Below are 18223 nucleotides of genomic sequence, written 5' to 3' on the forward strand. Positions count from 1 at the left end.
CAGGATGTCTCTGTACATTGCTGCATTCATCTTTCCCTCAATTCTGATGAGTCTCCCAGTTCCTGCTGCCGAAAAACATCCCCACAGCATGATACTGCCACACCATGCTTCACTGTAGGGATGGTGTCTGATTTCTTCCAAATATGATGCCTGGCATTCACACCAAAGAGTTCAATCTTTGTCTTATCAGAACAGAGAGTTTTGTTTCTTATGGTCTGAGAGTCCTTCAGGTGCCTTTTGACATACTCCAGGTGAGCTGCCATGTGCCTTTTACTAAGGAGTGGCCACTCTACCATACAGACCTGATTGGTGAATTGCTGCAGAGCTGGTTGTCCTTCTGGAAGGTTCTCCTCTCTCCACAGAGGAATGCTAGAGCTCTGACAGAGTGGCCGGTGGGTTCTTGGTGATCTCCCTGACTAAGGCCCTTCTCTCCCTATTGCTCAGTTTAGACGGGCAGCTAACTCTAGGAAGAGTCCTGGTGGATCTGACCTTCTTACAGTTATGGATGATGGAGGCCACTGTGCTCATTGGGACCTTCAAAGCAGCAGAAATGTTTGTACCCTTATGTACCCTTAACCAGATATGTGCCTTAAGACAGTCCTGTCTCAGAGGTCTACAGACAATTCTTTTGACTTCATGCCTGGTTTGTGCTCTGACATGCACTGTCAATTGTGGGACCCTATATGTAGAGAGGTCAACTGAATTCATCCCAGGTGGACTCCAATTAAACTGTAGAAACATCTCAAGGATGATCAGTGGAGACAGGATGCACCTGAGCTCAATTTTGATCTTCATAACAAAGGCTGTGAATGCTTATGTACATGTGATTTCTTAGTCTCTCTCTCTCTCTCTCTCTCTCTCTCTCTCTCTCTCTCTCTCTCTCTCTCTCTATATATATATATATATATATATATATATACAGTGAGGAAAATAAGTATTTGAACACCCTGTGGTTTTGCAAGTTCTCCCACTTGTAGAAATCATGCAGGGGTCTGAAATTTTCATCTTAGGTGCATGTCCACTGTGAGAGACATAATCTAAAAAAAAATAAAAATCTGGAAATCACAATGTATGATTTTTTTTTAATAATTTATTTGTATGTTACTGCTGCAAATAAGTATTTGACCCCCTACCAACCAACAAGAATTCTGGCTCACACAGACCTGTTAATTTTTATTTAAGAAGCCCTCTTATTCTGCACTCTTTACCTGTATTAATTGCACCTGTTTGAACTTGTTACCTGTATAAAAGACACCTGTTCACACACTCAATCAATCACACTCCAACCTGTCCACCATACTCAAGACCAAAGAGCTGTCTAAGGACACCAGGGACAAAACTGTAGACATGTACAAGGCTGGAATGGACTACAGGACAACAGGCAAGCAGCTTGATAGATGACAACAACTGTTATGATTATTTATTAGAAAGTGGAAGAAACACAAGATGACTGTTAATCTCCCTCGGTCTGGGATTCCATGCAAGATTTCACTTTGTAGGGTAAGGATGATTCTGAGAAAGCTCAGAACTACACAGGAGGACCTGGTCAATGACCTGAAGAGAGCTGGGACAACAGTCACAAAGATTACATTAGTAACACATGATGCTGTCATGGTTTAAAATCCTGCAGGGCAGCAAGGTCCCCCTGCTCAAGCCAGCACATGTCCAGGCCTGTTTGAAGTTCACCAGTGACCATCTGGATGATCCAGAGGAGGCATGGGAGAAGGTCATGTGGTCAGATGAGACCAGAATAGAGCTTTTTGGAATCAACTCCACTTACCATGTTTAGAGGATGAGAACAACCCCAAGAAAACCATGCCAACTGTGAAGCATGGGGGTGGAAACATCATACTCTGGGGGTGCTCTTCTGCAAAGGGGATGTCAGATCCTGCTTTTTAGATACACGGCACACGCTCACCCTCCGATGAGTGTGTTTGTGTAAAACCAGCTCTCCATCTCTGGGGTCCGACCTTCGTGTCTCCACGGGTATTACCCGGCAGGGCTGCACAAAGGCTGTTCAAGCTGGTGGTGAGGAGATTCGTCTAGCTGCTCACTGCCTCCATCCGGACGTCCACCCCGCTGAAGCTGATCTCGCACCCCGGTCGAATAGCCTTCTCAGGAACCAGGATACGAACCGGCCACGCCCGTTAACGGCAGCTCTCCTCTTATGGATCAGGGCTCTTGGAATGTTGCTAGATTTTAAATTTAGTGACTCGTACAGCGAGTTCCCAGGATGTGTTATTTTCATTAAAAAACCAGACTAACCTTTTAGAGCCTTTTGATGTTGTACACCCAATAAACTTTAACTTTTACACCTTAAGAAGCATCAATAATCCAATGTCCGAGCCTTAACACTTTAACTGCACGCTTGGAAATTTATTGCAGGTTTTGCAAGTGTCAATAACATAATCAACATAGATTATATGGTGATAATTTCACAATAGTAATTCAAATATAATTAGAATAATGATTGGCAAAGATTTTTGTTTTTAATTCAATAATTCTGACTGATCTTACTTTGACTGGGACTGGATTGATTTCTCAACAAATTTTGCTAGGAGTGAGGGAGGAAGGTTTTTGAGGTTAGGGTCCCCAGCTCGATGAACTTGATTTCCTCTTCATCAGCTATTAGTCGTTAGCTGACCACGATCCTTGTGTGATATTGTAATCCTTCAGGAAGTTAATCCACATAAGAATTTATTCCGTCTTCAATCAACCAAAAGTTGATCTAATCCATTCTGGTATGCGGTGATGTTCCTTGAGAGAGAAATTGTTGAACATTCCCCACTCAGACTTAAGGCCAGTGGTTATTCTCCATTGTTCTGCTACTCCGTGACTGGACGGCCTGAGTGGGAGTTGAAATCTCTCTCAAATGATCTTTTATGGCTCCAATCCTCTCACTCCACGATTCCAATTGATGCTCACAAGATGGTCAAGTCTTGTGATTTCCTCGTAGCAGGGGAGTAGTGGCAACAGCACCTCTCCCTGGAAGAATAACCCCGTTTCCTGGTGTTTCAACAAGTTCTATATGTTCTTGACTCCAGTCGTCCTCAGATGATCTTGGTTACCATGGGGACGCTGTTGACTCAAAACCTCCTCCCTTCTCCTTCTGCTTTACTGGAAATCTCCGCAGCCCCTACCAGTAACTTATTTCTCAAGTTCCTCTTTTCTGTTAACACTTCAGCTTTTCCGAGAATTCAGTCTTTTAAATCATTTCTTCAAAATCACATCAATCATATTCAATCATTTCATTACAACTCTCTTTACATAAAAACAATTCATATGATCATATACAAACATTCTCATTCCTTATTATTCATTTCATTTTTACCAACATCTTAATCATTTGATCAGTTGTTTAACATCAGCTTTTCTTGCCCTACTTGCGACATCTTCTTCACTTCCTCTTTTTCTCTGACTCTGCACTCTTTATGAAAAACAACTCATATAATCATTCATTTCACTTATTTGTAACATACTTTTTCTAATCAACTCTTAATTTGAACACATTAATACTCCATTTGATCATACTTGTCATGTTAGAATCATTTTTAGATATATTCCCTCGTCTTCACCACCGAGTTCATTCCGTGGGCCTCCCCATTTGCAATGGAAAAGTCCGGTATGACCTCACTTACTCCTGGAAGATACCAAACACTGTGCAGTTTAATCCAACAGCATGTACATTAATTCCATGGCTCGTATTATATTCCAAGATGATAACAAGCTGAAAGCAAGCTTAAAGTCATCTTTCCTGACAGGGACAAGGCGACTGCACCGTATTGAAGGGAGGATGGATGGGGTCATATATTGTGAGATTTTGGCAAACAACCTCCTTCTCCCAGTAAGAGCATTGAAGGTGGGTCAAGGCTGGGTCTTCCAGCATGACAATGACCCCAAACACACAGCCAGGGCAACTAAGGAGGGGCTCCGTAAGAAGCATTTCAAGGTCCTGGAGTGGCCTGGCCAGTCTCCAGACCTGAACTCAATAGAACATCTTTGGGAGGAACTGAAACTCCAAACCTGAAAGATCTAGAGAAGATCTGTATGGAGGAGTGGCCCAAAATCCCTGCTGCAGTGTGTGCAAACGTGGTGAAAAACTACAGGAAACGTTTGACCTCTGTAATTGCAAACAAAGGCTCCTGTACCAAATATTAACAGTGATTTTCACAGGTGTTCAAATACTTATTTGCAACAGTAATATACAAATAAATTATTTAAAAAAAAAATGATACATTGTGATTTTTTTTTTTTTGGATTATGTCTTTCACAGTGGACATACACCTATGATGAAAATTTCAGACCCCTCCATGATTTCTAAGTGGGAAAACTTGCTATATATATATATATATATATACATACATTTTTTCACATTGTAATTACGGGGTATTGTGTGCAGAATTTTGAGGAAAAAAATTATTTCATCCATTTTGGAAAAAGTCTGTAACATAACAAAAGAAAAAGTGAAGCACTGTGAATAATTTCCGAATGTCCTGTACATTCAGCTCTGGATCAACAACAAAATTACATTTTTTGTTCCTCTTGATACCATTATTGGGTTAAAAATGTTCAGAAAAAACCTGTTTAAATTGGAGAATTGTCCTATCTTTCAAAATGTGACAAAGTATCAAAGTTACTATTTTTTTAGATCCAGAATCCACTGGTTACAATCAATATCACAACTGAATGTTTGTTTTGGTGGATATTGTTTAACTTGAAAAATCATGTGATATGTAGAAATAAAATTAATGAGCCTGAATTTATATCTGGTTTCTGATAAAGATCAATTAAATTAAGTGGGTTTTCATTCTTGAGAAGAGTGAGCATTCCATCAATTTTAAAAAAGACAAAAAAAACAAACAAACAACAAAACAAAACAAAACTTGGGCACAGGATTAAATTGATGTAAAATGCAAAATCTCACTATCTAAAAGTAAAGACATGATCCAGAATCAACAGCTGAAGCCTGTTCTCTTGAAATTGTGTTTGATCTCCCATTGTGTTCTCCCAATTGTGTTTAATTCATTATTACACCTGTTTTCATGCAGACATAAGGAGATGAAACATTCAGAGCAGGAGACACAGTGGGATAAGCAGTTTGGTAATCTGAGGTTTGATTCCTAGACATGCTGCCTGTTTTTGTCAGAGAACTAGACACGTTATCAATATTACCTCAGTCCACTCACCTGTAAATTAGTACCGCCTTGGTTGCAGTAACCTGACTGGCAGCAAGACTATCATCCTCTTCAGTCTACAGCGGCCATTCTCAAAGAGTGGTCCACACTGGTGGTGTGTAAATATTGTAGTAAAATATCAAATTTTAAAATAACATCATCTTCTAAATTAAAAGTATTTGCCAAGCTGTTTGAAAAGACTCCAGAGCTAGATAGTAGCATTTTTATTGGTAACTCAAATGTCAATCCAAAAATTTGTATTTGAATGGTTTTGTGATGCAAGTATGATTGACCGTTTACTACCATTTTTGCAACAGAAGATGGTGTAACCGGATGATTGTGAAATTGTGATATGAGACTGCAACTCTCCAGTTTGGAGCCAGACATTGTTTCACTGGTGTCTCAGCAGATTCAGGACCATTCCTCCCATTAAGGAGGTGACAGGCACACACCCTGAATCAGCGAGTAAAAATGTTATTTGTAAAGCTGTCATTATTAGGTTATAATTTTTATACATGTATGTATACCTTTGGAGTGACAAGCATACCTGTTTTTACCTGAGGCCTTCAAATATGACCATCTGGTATTGCAAAGACTTTGCGTCTACATATCTGTCTGTAGTCAGCACAAGTCCAGTCCAATTACTGTCAGTCTTCAAATTCACAGGGAACATTTTTGGGACACAGATCTTGGACAAGTTCAAAGATGGCTAACCTTGAGCTATTTTAAGAGGTATTTTAAGAGGTTAGAAAGTCACATTCTGCTTCATTCTGTTGTGTTCTTTTTTTTTTTTTTGGAGTAGCGGGGGTGACAGGCAATCAGAATAGAGCGGCACCATGACATCAGTGGCTGGTCTATCTAGCTGCAAACTCTGTAAATATAACCTCTTTGTCATATATTATGTAAAAGCTAGTGAGAAATAAAGACTTCTAAAACTGAAAGCACTGTCTTTCTAACTTGATAACACCTCTGGAGTCATTTACAAAACATTTTGCAGACATTAGCGTGGTGCCGTCGCAGGCTTGTAGCTAGCTGCAACACTCTGTTTCATTTGTGTGCAAATATAACCTCTTTGCCATCTATTATGTAAAAGCTACTGAGAAATAAAGACTTCTAAAATAGAAAACATTGTTTTTGCAACTCGATAACATCTCTGGAGTCATTTACAAGACATTTTGCGGACATTAGCGTGGTGACGTTGAAGGCTGGTAGCTAGCTGCAAAACTCTGTTTCATTTGTGTGCAAATATAACCTCTTTGTTATCTATTATGTAAAGGCTACTGAGAAATAAAGACTTCTAAAACTGAAAACACTATTTTTGTAAACTGATAACACCTCTGGAGTCATTTACAAGACATTTTACAGACATCAGCATGCATGCTAACTGAAAGCTAACTTCCGCTCTTGTCAAAAGCTCATGTACATGCACGCCCTCCTGCAGACACTGTTAAAACGTAAATATCGTTCATGATTGATCGATTCATTGACAGAGGGGCTTTATTGAACATGTACAAGTTGTATGTAAGACAAGAGGATCTTAATAATGAATTAAACAACTGCAAATTATAAAGAAGACAATGCTCATACGGCCAAGGGTATTTTAGTATTGCATTATATTTTTAATGTTTTAGGAGTTAGGTTGTCTGAGATTTTTTTTTATATATATATATATGAGAGCTATAAGTGTGTACCTCAGGGCGGATCTGGGACTTTGCTCTTTTTCTGCACAGTGGAGAAGAGACTCTTTGTGACAATAAGGGGTAATTCTTTGCTGTGATGTCGTTGTTTCCCTCCTTGTCTTTAGTCTTGTGTGTGTATGTGTCTGTGCACGTGTGAGTCAGGGTAGTGTTTGTGCCTCATGGTCTTGTTTCCCGTTGCTGCACACGGCACAGCTCAGTGGAGGGGATCGTTACATGTCACAGTGTCATGCCAGAGTCTCGGTCTGGTTCTACATGACCTCTTTCACCCTCTGCGCTCATCTCCACGGACCCTCGTGGCCAGACACGGCAGATAATGTCATAAAGATATTGCTGAGCCAATTGGATGTGAAGAAGGTGTGCTTACATCATGAAATGAGATCTTGTGTAGACCCGAGTTCACCTGTGCTGCAGCACTGCAGTACAAATGGCGATAAGGTAAAATATATATGTAAAGCTAGAAACATCCAGAGGGTCACCATTTCTCAGATTTAAAGCATTTAGTGCACTTGAGGTCTATTCATTGGAGTAAGCAGTTGAAGATGAATGAGTGAGTGAAAATTGCAAGTGATTAACAGGCCCGGATCCAGACCGGTTTGGACCGATGCAGTTGCATCAGTCAGATTTTTTTACGCATCCTTCGTCATCTGTAAAAAAAAATCTCGAATAATCCCGAATAGTGATGAACGTGTCCCCGTGGTGAACACAGCTTTTGATTTGATCCCACAATGCACCACGCAGGTGTACACAGGAAAATTCTAACCGGATCAAACAAACATAGCATCAGTCCAGTCGAGTCGATGATCATGGCATCCAGGAAAAAAGTTGTGCAAGGAAAATTGGGTGCTTATTTCTGCAAGAAATGGTGAGTGGTTTATAAATAGTTTTCAGACAATAGTGTGTTTGAAAGGCATTCTATGATGACTGAAATGACATTTTCGGTGGTTTTCCGACCATACATGTCAACCTATATGGATTGTCCGTAAATTATACAGATTTTTCCTTGTTTCAAAGTCACATGGACGTACAAATAAAGTCTGATATTCAGGGTTTGGTCTGCAGCGGCTCTATAATCAACCATTTCTGCAGCACGACTCCACTTTGAAGCGTGAACCACTGAAGCAATGCTTCGATCCACAAGCTCGTTGGTTCTTTGATTCGCTGCTCTTCAGAAATGGCAAGTCTGCTTCTTAACTCCTCTCACAGCCATTAAAATACCGTGAGTCACTTTTGTGTGGATTAAAGTCACTAACTGGCACTCTTGTCTTGTTGCAGTCAAGAAATGAGAATCGTCCTCCATTCCGTTGACACAGCTCCAAACCCTGTGCGGCTCTATGCCGAGACAGTCCACTCAGAATTAATAACTTCAAAATGAATTGCCGCTTTAAATAAAATGACACCTCTTACAAATGTAATACAGACAAGAAACTACAATCGACTAAAACATTTTTTCCTCCCAAAATGAGACGTGCTGTATTTCTTTACAAATTACATCCTGACGTGCAGCACAGCCAGCTGTAAAAGCTCAGCTCAGATGTATGGAGAGACTTTCATGCCAATAATATCTGAAAGGAAATGCTTTTGACAAAAACTACAGATTTTGTTTATTCCTATACGAGGTCTGTGAGAAAAGTATCCGACCTTTTTATTTTTTTCAAAAAGCATATGGATTTGAATCACGTGTGATTGCATCAGACAAGCTTGAACCTTCGTGCGCATGCTTAAGTTTTTTCATGCCTGTCAGTTGCATCATTCGCCTGTGAGCAGGCTTTGTGTGAGCAGTGGTCCACCCCTCTCATCGGATTTTTATTGCGAATAAATGTCTGAACAATTTGGAGCTTTGCTGCATCAATTTTTTTTCCAGAAACTGTGAGAGACCTCCAGGTGGACACCGTTCGGAAAATTAATATGGCTTTCAGGGACGATTTTATGGGGATTATACAGATTAAGGAGTGTTACTGCCACTTTAAGGATGGCCCACAACTGCTGAGAGCGCGACGCGCTCCCAGCGCTGATCGACATGCTCAAACAACCAGATCATTTCCAACGTGAAGGCTTTGTTGATCCAAGACCTTGTCTGACTTTCACAAAAAGGCAGGAGACGTGGACATCAGCACTTTTTTGGCACATTCCACTGTTACAGGAGTTTTTTTCATGGAAAGAAAAGCCGAGGGACACGCCACGGAGCCGTTCATTAAGCGGCACAAAACCACCTCCGTGTTGGTCTCACAGGACGGCTTTCAGGTGGATTTCAGATGGATTCCGGTTGCTTTTCAGTCGCGTGATTATCCAATTGTGATTGTGCATGAGCTGGACATGCCCCAACATGTCCTGGAAGGCTTCATCACGGAGTTGCTTTGCGCCATGTGGCTCCACCGCGATGCGCGGAACTCCTCCGCACGTCTGTCCTAATGTGCTGAAAAAGTGCTGATGTCCACGTCTTTTCACAATTCCTGTGCTAGTCAGACGACATACCAGATCAAGACAGCGTCCAGTTTAGAAATGAACGGCACATTCCACTGTTACAGGAGTTTTTGTCATGGAAAGAAAAGCGGAGGGACACGCCACGGAGCCATTCATTACGCGGCACAAAACCACCTCCGCGCCACGCTCTCAGCAGTTGTGGGCCATCCTTAAAGTGGCAGTAACACTCCTTAATCTGTATAATCCCCATAAAATCGTCCCTGAAAGCCATATTAATTTTCCGAACGGTGTCCACCTGGAGGTCTCTCACAGTTTCTGGAAAAAAATTGATGCAGCAAAGCTCCAAATCGTTCAGACATTTATTCGCAATAAAAATCCGACGAGAGGGGTGGACCACTGCTCACACAAAGCCTGCTCACAAGCAAATGACGCAACCGACAGGCATGAAAAAACTCACGCATGTGCACGATTGTCTGATGCAATCACACGTGATTGAAATCCATATGGTTTTTGAAAAAAATAAAAAGGTCCGATACTTTTCTCACAGACCTCGTATATGTCCAGAGATCAAGGATCCACCACGTCAATTTTTGTTATAATGTTGTTTTTTTAGGACATCATATTTATACAAATAAGAAGTGTTCACTATGACAAATAAGAAGTGTTCACTATGAAGTCCATGAAGTATAATAAATATATTAAAAGAAGTGTGACAGTGTATGTTGCACACGAATAAAAGAATGAAGATTATTGAATAACAAGACGCGTACGATTTTTATTTTATCACTGGGCAAAAATGCATCTGTCAGATTTTCAGTGATTAAGATACACATTTCATTGAAAATTGACTACACATAGTGTATAACAGTGACACAACCACCTCATTCGGCATGAAGACCTTCCATGGTAATTGATAACTTATATGTCATATAAACTTATATTGTAGGCTAAATATTATGTCATAAATTGGTTCTGAGGACTGCACCATGAGTTGTGTACTGCAACACCCTTGAAAGATGACACTTTAGCACCACACCCATCTCCATCTACATGTGAATGTTTTCACAGTAAAGGTACTGGTAATTCTGTTGCAAAATTGGTGCAATGCAAAAAAACAAACAAACAAACAAACAAACAAACAAAAACAAAACAAACAAAAAAAAACAAATAATAAATAAATAGAAATAAAAACATCCAAGAAATTTGTTGTTTTTACAGACAAAAACCTGGCAGCTGTGTTTTACTTTCATTACCCAAGGCCATCAAATATGGCCATCGGGTATTGTGAAGGCTTTGCGTCCGTCCGTCTGTCCATCTGTCCGTCTGTCTATCTGTCTGTGCTCAGCACAAGTCCAGTTCTATTACTGCCATAGTCTTCAAATTCACAGGGAACATTCTTCGGACACAGACCTTGGACAAGTTCAAAGATGGCTAACCTGGACCAATGCTATTTTAAGAGGTTAAAAAGTCACATTCTGTTTCATGCTGTTCCATTTTATTTTTGAGTGATGCGGGTGACAGCCAATCAGAGTGGAGCTGCACCGTGACGTCAGTCGCTGGTCTCTTCAAAACAGCTTTGTTTTGTGTGTTTATATACATTTCTCAAACATAATGTAAAAGCTAGCAAGAAATAAACACTTCTAAAACTGAAAATGCTGTTTTTGGAACCTAATAACACCTCTGACCTTTACAAGACATTTTGCAGAGGTTGGCATGATGACATCACTTCCTGGTGTAGCTACTTGCTAACAGCTTCGTTTCTGGTATATTATGTAAAAGCTAGTGAGAAATAAACACTTCTCAAACTGAAAACACAATTTTTGGAACTGAATAACACCATCCATCCATCCATCCATTTTCTTCCGCTTTGTCCAGAGTTGGGTCACGGGAGCAGCAGCTCAAGCAAAGCCACCCAGACCTCCTGATCCACACACACCTCCGCAAGCTCCTGCGGGGGAACCCCAAGGCAATACCAAGCCAGCCGAGAGATGTAGTCCCTCCAGCGTGTCCTGGGTCTTCCCTGGGGCCTCCTCCCAATGGGACGTGACCGGAACACCTCTCCAGCGAGGCGTCCAGGGTATCCGGAAAAGATGCCAGAGTCACCTCAACTGACTCCTTTCGACGTGGAGGAGCAGTGGCTCGACTCCGAGCTCCTCCTGAGTGACCGAGCTCCTCACCCTATCTCTAAGGAAGCGTCCAGCCACCCTGTGGAGGAAACGTATCTCGGCCGCTTGTACTCGTGATCTCGTTCTTTTGGTCATGAGCCAAATCTCATGACCATAGGTGAGGATCGGAACATAGATCAATCGGTAAATCAAGAGCTTTGCCCCCCTACTCAGCTCTCTCTTCACTACGACGGTCCGATACAGCGACCGCATCACTGCAGATGCTGCACCGATCCGTCTATCGATCTCACGCTCCATCCATCCCTCACTCGTGAAAAAGACCCCGAGATACTTAAATTCCTCCACTTGAGGCAAGGACACTCCACCGACCTGAAGAGGGCAAAGCACATTTTTATGGGCAGGAGCCATGGCCTTGGATTTGGAGGTGCTGATTTTCATCCCGGACGCTTCACACTCGGCTGCAAACCACCCCAGTGCACGCTGAAGGTCCTGATTTGACGAAGCCAACAGAACCACATCGTCCGCAAACAGCAGAGATGAGATTCTGTGATTCCCAAACCAGACCCCCTCTACACCCTGGCTGCACCTAGAAATTCTGTCCATAAAAATAATGAACAGAACCGGTGACAAAGGGCAGCCCTGGCGGAGGCCAACGTGCACTGGAAACAGGTTTGACTTACTACTGGCAATGCGAACCAAGCTCCTGCTGCGATCATACAGGGACCAGATAGCCCTTCGCAAAGGACCCTGGACCCCATACTCCCGGAGCACCCCCCACAGAGTGCCCCGAGGGACACGGTCGAACGCCTTCTCCAGATCCACCAAACACATGTGGACTGGTTGAGCGAACTCCCATGAAGCCTCAAGCACCCGATGGAGGGTGTAGAGCTGGTCCAGTGTGCCGCGACCAGGACGAAAACCACACTGCTCCTCCTGAATCCGAGGTTCGACCATCGGTTGAATTCTCCTCTGCAGTACTCTGGAATAGACCTTACCGGGGAGGCTGAGGAGTGTGATCCCCCTATAGTTGGAACACACCCTCCAGTCCCCCTTCTTAAACAGAGGAACCACCACCCCAGTCTGCCAATCCAGAGGCATTGTCCCTGATCGCCACGCGATGTTGCAGAGGTGTATCAGCCAAGACAGTCCCACAGCATCCAGAGACTTAAGGTACTCAGAACGGACTTCATCCACCCCAGGAGCCTTGCCACCGAGGAGCTTTCTAACCACCTCGGTGACTTCGGCCTGGGTAATGGATGAGTCCGCCTCTGAGTCCCCAGTCTCTGCTTCCTCTTCGGAAGACGTGACGATGGGATTGAGGAGATCCTCAAAGTATTCCTTCCACTGCCCGACAACATCCCCAGTCAGGGTCAACAGCTCCCCACCCGCACCATAAACAGTGTTGGTGGAGAGCTGCTTCTGCCTCCTGAGGCATTGGACGGTTTGCCAGAATTTCTTCGAGGCCACCTCTAGCTGCCACCTCTACTCCCCCTCTAGCTGCCACCTTATCGTGGTGGGGGAGTTTGCGTACCCGGATGATCTTAGGAGCTATGTTGTTGGGGGCTTTGTGCCCCATGTAGGGTCTCCCAAGGCAAACAGGTCCTAGGTGACGGGTCAGACTAAGGGCAGTTCAGAACCTCCATGACCAGTAAAAAATCAAGGGACGAGACATCGCCCGGTATGGCAGAGCCGGGGCCCCACCCTGGAGCCAGGCGTGGGGTTGGGGCTCGCGCGCGAGTGTCTGGTGGTCGGGCCTTAGCCTATGGGGCCCGGCCGGGCTCAGCCTGAAAGAGCGATGTGGGCCCGCCCTCCTGTGGGTTCACCACGTGCAGAGGGGGCCATGGGGGTCGGGTGCAGAGAGGATTGGGTGGCGGTCGAGGGTGGGTGGCCCGGCGGACTGGTCCATGCTCACAGCCCCTGGCTGTTGGGACGTGGAATGTCACCTTGCTGGGGGGGAAGGAGCCTGAGCTTGTGCGGGAGGTTGAGAGATACTGACTAGAGATAGTCGGGCTCACCTCCATGCACAGCTTGGGCTCTGCTACCCAACTCCTGGAGAGGGGCTGGACTGAATAACACCCCTGAATTTATTTACAAGACATTTCATAGATGTTAACATGGTGACATCACAAGCTGATAGCTTGCTGCAAAACTGTTTTGTTTGTGTGTAAATATATATTTTCATATATTATGTAAAAGCTAGTGAGAAATAAACACTTCTAAAACTGAAAACGCTGTCTTTGTCCCTTGATAACACCTCTGGAATCATTTAGAAAACATTTTGCGGTGTTAGCGTGCATGCTAACTTCCGCTAACTCAAAGCTAGCTTCCTGTGGAGTTAAATTTTTCTCCTTAATGCCAGCAAATGCACAGAGGGTGATCTACAAATATTCCTTGATTTGCATAACTTCCGCTCTTGTCAAAAGCTCATGTGCATGCACACGCAAGGCCTCCTGCAGATGCCGTTAAAATGTAAATATTGTTTTTGATTGATAGATAGAGGGGCTTTATTGAACATGTACAAATTGTATTTAAGACAATAGGATCTTAATAATGAATGAAACAACTGCAAATTATAAAGAACACAATGCTCTTACGGCTGAGAGTATTTTAGCATTGTGTTCATTTATTTTTTTTAGAGTAAGTATAACAAAGACACAAGTCAAAATTAACTAAAACACTTCACATTTTAAAATATTCAGTGACTAATATAACCACCCTTCTTTTAGTCTTAATTTGGATAAGTATGGCCTACAGCTCCAAAATCTAGAAAATGCATATCTCTAAATATTAGAATATTTCAGCAGATCAGCTAAAAAACAAAACAAAAACAAAAACAAATAGATTCATAATACAGAAATATCTAACTTTTGAAAAGCGTGTTCATTTATGCACTCAGTATTTGGTTGGAGTTCATTTTGAATGAATTCCTGCATCAGTGTGGCGTGGAAGCAATCAGTTTGTGGCACTGCTGAGGTGTTCTCGAAGTCCAAGTTGCTTTGATAGCAGCCTTCAGGTCAGATAGATTGTTGGATCTGCTGTCTCTAATCTTCCTCTTGACGATACCCCATAGTGAATCTATGAGGTATTGTCCAGGACAATCAAATACAGTAACACCATGGTCAGTAAACTAGTTACTGTGGGCAGGTGCCAAGTCATGATGGAAAAATAAATCAGCATCTCCATCACCTCCTGATGTTGGCTGGGTTGACGTTGGACATGATAAAAAATATATAAAAAAATATACAAACACTAGCAGAAGACACAGTATCCCTAACCATCACTGACTGTGGAAACGTCACATTGAACTTCAAGTAGCTTGGGTCCTGTGCTTCTCCACTCCTTCTCTAGACTCTACGACCTCAATTTCCAAATTAAATGCTATAAATTTTCTTTAATCACAAAAGAGAACTTTGGAATACTGAGCAGTGGTCCGGTTCTTTTCTCCTTGCTCACCTAATACATTTCTGACATTGCATCTGGTTCAGGAGTGGCTTGGAAACACAAACACAACACATGTACCCCATTTCCTGGACACATCTATGTGTGTGTTGTCTCTTGATGAACTGATTTCAGCCTCAGTCCACATTTTTTTAACCTCCCCCAAATTTTGGAATCGTCTTTGCTTGGCAATCTCCTCAAGGCTGACGTCATCCCTGTTACTTGTGCATCTTTTCCGAACACACTTTCCCCTTCAGTTAACTTTCCATGAATATATTTTGATCCAGAACTCTGAATAGCCAGAGCTTTCAGCAATAACCTTTTGTGGCTTAACCTCCCTGTGGACGGTGTGCATGAGTGTCTTCTGGACAACTGCCAAGTCAGCAGTCTTCATCATGAGTCTGGTTGTGTGAACTGAGCTAGAACTGAGACATTAATGTTATTCATACTGCATAAATAATTACTTGAAATAAAATAGTCTAATATTTTCAGATATTCATTTTCTATTTTTTGGAGCAGGCAGCTGTAATTATCAAAATAAAAAAAAAAATGAACTGAAACACTTTGGTTTCTATGTGTTGAAAGTAGAATATGTAAAATGTTCACTGTCTGAAATAACTATATTTTTAGGTATACCCAGCCCAGTCTTTTTTTTTTTTCGGTGCCCCCGTAACAAAAAGTGCCCATTTTTTGTGACATGGCTTTTTTTATTTTGCTATTTACAATCTTTCCCTTCTCCTAACTCTAACCATAACCATAGAGTAAGTGTGTACCTTCCCCAAACATTAACCATGACCACCCCAGACACCCCCTTCACCCCACATTTTGTGCCCCTGTCATGAAATTAATTTCTGCCCCGTTACGAAAAACGACCCATTTTCGTACCCCGTCACAAACCCATAGAATAATGTACTTTTCGTAACCCAGTCCCATGAACTGCCGCGAGACTGGGTTGGAACATCTCTAGGTATTTCAGAGAGGTGAAAGAATAATGAATATCATGAAAAAGTTCAATCATTTCACAAAAATGATTGAACGTTTTCACAATATATCAATTTTTTGAGATGCACCCATAGCCTTCCTTTGCAGAACACATGGACAACCAAAGAAAAAAGAAGAGGAATCAGTGGTTGCTCCCCTACACACTGTCTTCCTGTTGCTATGCAGGTTAACAAATTTAAGAACCTTCATTTTGTGAAATGAAGGATTATACATGTTGCATTTCACAAGAAAAGGCAAGTGAGCATGAATCCCCATCATCAAATAAGCAAAACTATAAAGGGAAACAACATCATAAAGGTATCATGTCATCTTAAACCTCACAAGCAGATACCACTGAATTCTGCGGACTCTAGCTTTAAGAACAGAGGACATGGCGAAGGCATTGCACTCTCTGGGTATCCTCTAGTTGTGCGACATAGCTATTATCACACTCTATATTGAGTTTTTGGTCCAGTTTGCTGATTAGTTAGCCCCTCTCATGCGGATACTCCGTCACATAGACAGACACACAAATGAGAATAGCACCCACGGGACACAATGATTCTATCATACTTTAGCTAAACATAGACTGGGAATTAGTTGACTGGATGATCAATTTGACAAAGTGCCTCAGCAATAAGTGAGTGAAAACGCTCAGACAGCTCATGTCAGATCAGCCGGTGTAAATCTAACATTTCTCACTCAGATCACACATGTAATTTGCATTAAGACAAGAGTGCACCAGATTTTAGAAACTGCAATAGTTTCTTAGACAGTGGAATTATTTATGCAACTTGCGCAATCGCCATGGACAAATCCACTTTAATCTAGCCAAAAATTCCCCCAAATAAACATACTTAAAATATATATTTTAGTAAATTTATTAAGTTAAATTAATACTTACCATTAATTATCTACCAACATTATACAAATAATAGATGGTAAGGAGTCCAACATAGAGAAATATACGCCGAGTCCAATATAACTTTTCTTCATCCAATATTTCTCTATGTTGGACAACTTGCCATCCATCAATTGTTATGTTCTCCACCCCCCTCCCAAATTAAGCAAACAACAAAGAGTCAAGTAAATTAGATCAATTTATTTTGTTGTGAACAGCATATGAATGCTTCTAAAATGTCAGTAGCGTGCTTGTCTACCTTCTTAGTGTTTTTGGCATCCTTGGAGTTCAATATTTCCACCAGTTCCTCCTCTGTGAACTCAGCAAACCTCGCTGGCAGACGATTTTCTGCTGTTGTTGACATGTTTGTTGCCATTTTTTCAACCATCGTCTGTCAGCTAGTTCCTGACCTTCGTATGCCGCGCTCTAATTGGCTAGCTGTTGGCAGTAAGCTCTAATGCTATTGGTCAGTGGGAACCGATCCAATATAACTTTTGGTCCTAGCCTTTTTGAATCCTTTTGGAGCCAACATAACTTTCTGGCACCAAGCATGCCAAAATACAGGTAAATGATGGACAGAAAGGCTAATCTGTGATTGGCTATTGCAATCTGAGTGGAGAACATTCAAATTCAAAGGAATTCAAAGGAATTTTATTGTCATATGCACAGAAGAACATGGTCCCTGCACAATGAAATGTGTCTGCTGCATTTAACCCATCCTAATTGCCAGTAGGAGCAGAAGTCGCCATTAGGCGCCCGGGGAACATAACATAATAACAACTAACTATTTTAGTAGGTTTCTTTAGTCATAGTACATATAAAATAAATAAAAAGTAAGTCCCTTTGGCTGCTCCCTTGTTTGCACTCGGGCAAATCTGAGGTGCGTCTGCCTGTTGAATTGGCACAAGTTTTACACCGGATGCCCTTCCTGACATAACTTCCCCTTACATGGGTGGGGTTTGAACCAGGGAACCTTTTGCGCTGAAACCAAATGGACTAACCACTTGGTCACCACTCCTACATATAATATGCATTAAATATTAATTAATGAATAAAATATATTTATTATGCTCACATTCAATAAATCTGGCTATAATCTGTTGAATCATTGCAGCAATTGACAGCAATTATTGAGAAAATATTGAGAAACACATTCTAAGATCCTCGCTTGGGACGAGCTTGGCGTTAGGTGCAATGTCAGCATTTAACATTAGCATGAGCTGAGTGCCTCCACTGTGAGCAACATCACTTATAACGTGCTTAAAAATATACATACTTGTGGTGACTGAAGACCTGAGTGAAGGGAGCACCCAGTCAGTAATTATGGTGAATTTAATGGTTTGCATGTTTTAAAAAGTCACTGGCTTCACATAACTTGATGCTAACAAGCTAATGTTAGCATGAAAGGTTTCTAGCATCACATAACGGAATTCTAACAAGCATTACGTATGTTGCATTCAGAACCCTCAAAAGCTCTGGAAG

General features: G+C 41.9%; 1 long non-coding RNA gene across 1 annotated transcript; it reads left to right on the top strand.

The window, feature by feature from the left end:
* The first annotated feature begins 218 nt into the window (after nucleotides 1–218).
* LOC117530387 lies at nucleotides 219–14511 on the top strand. Its single transcript, XR_004566353.1, has 3 exons — nucleotides 219–230; nucleotides 13390–13392; nucleotides 14435–14511. It is a non-coding gene; the product is annotated as an uncharacterized LOC117530387 (long non-coding RNA).
* Nucleotides 14512–18223: the final 3712 nt, after the last annotated feature.

Source organism: Thalassophryne amazonica, chromosome 18 (genome assembly GCF_902500255.1).
Source record: "Thalassophryne amazonica chromosome 18, fThaAma1.1, whole genome shotgun sequence".
In the NCBI taxonomy this organism is placed as follows: Eukaryota; Metazoa; Chordata; class Actinopteri; order Batrachoidiformes; family Batrachoididae; genus Thalassophryne; species Thalassophryne amazonica.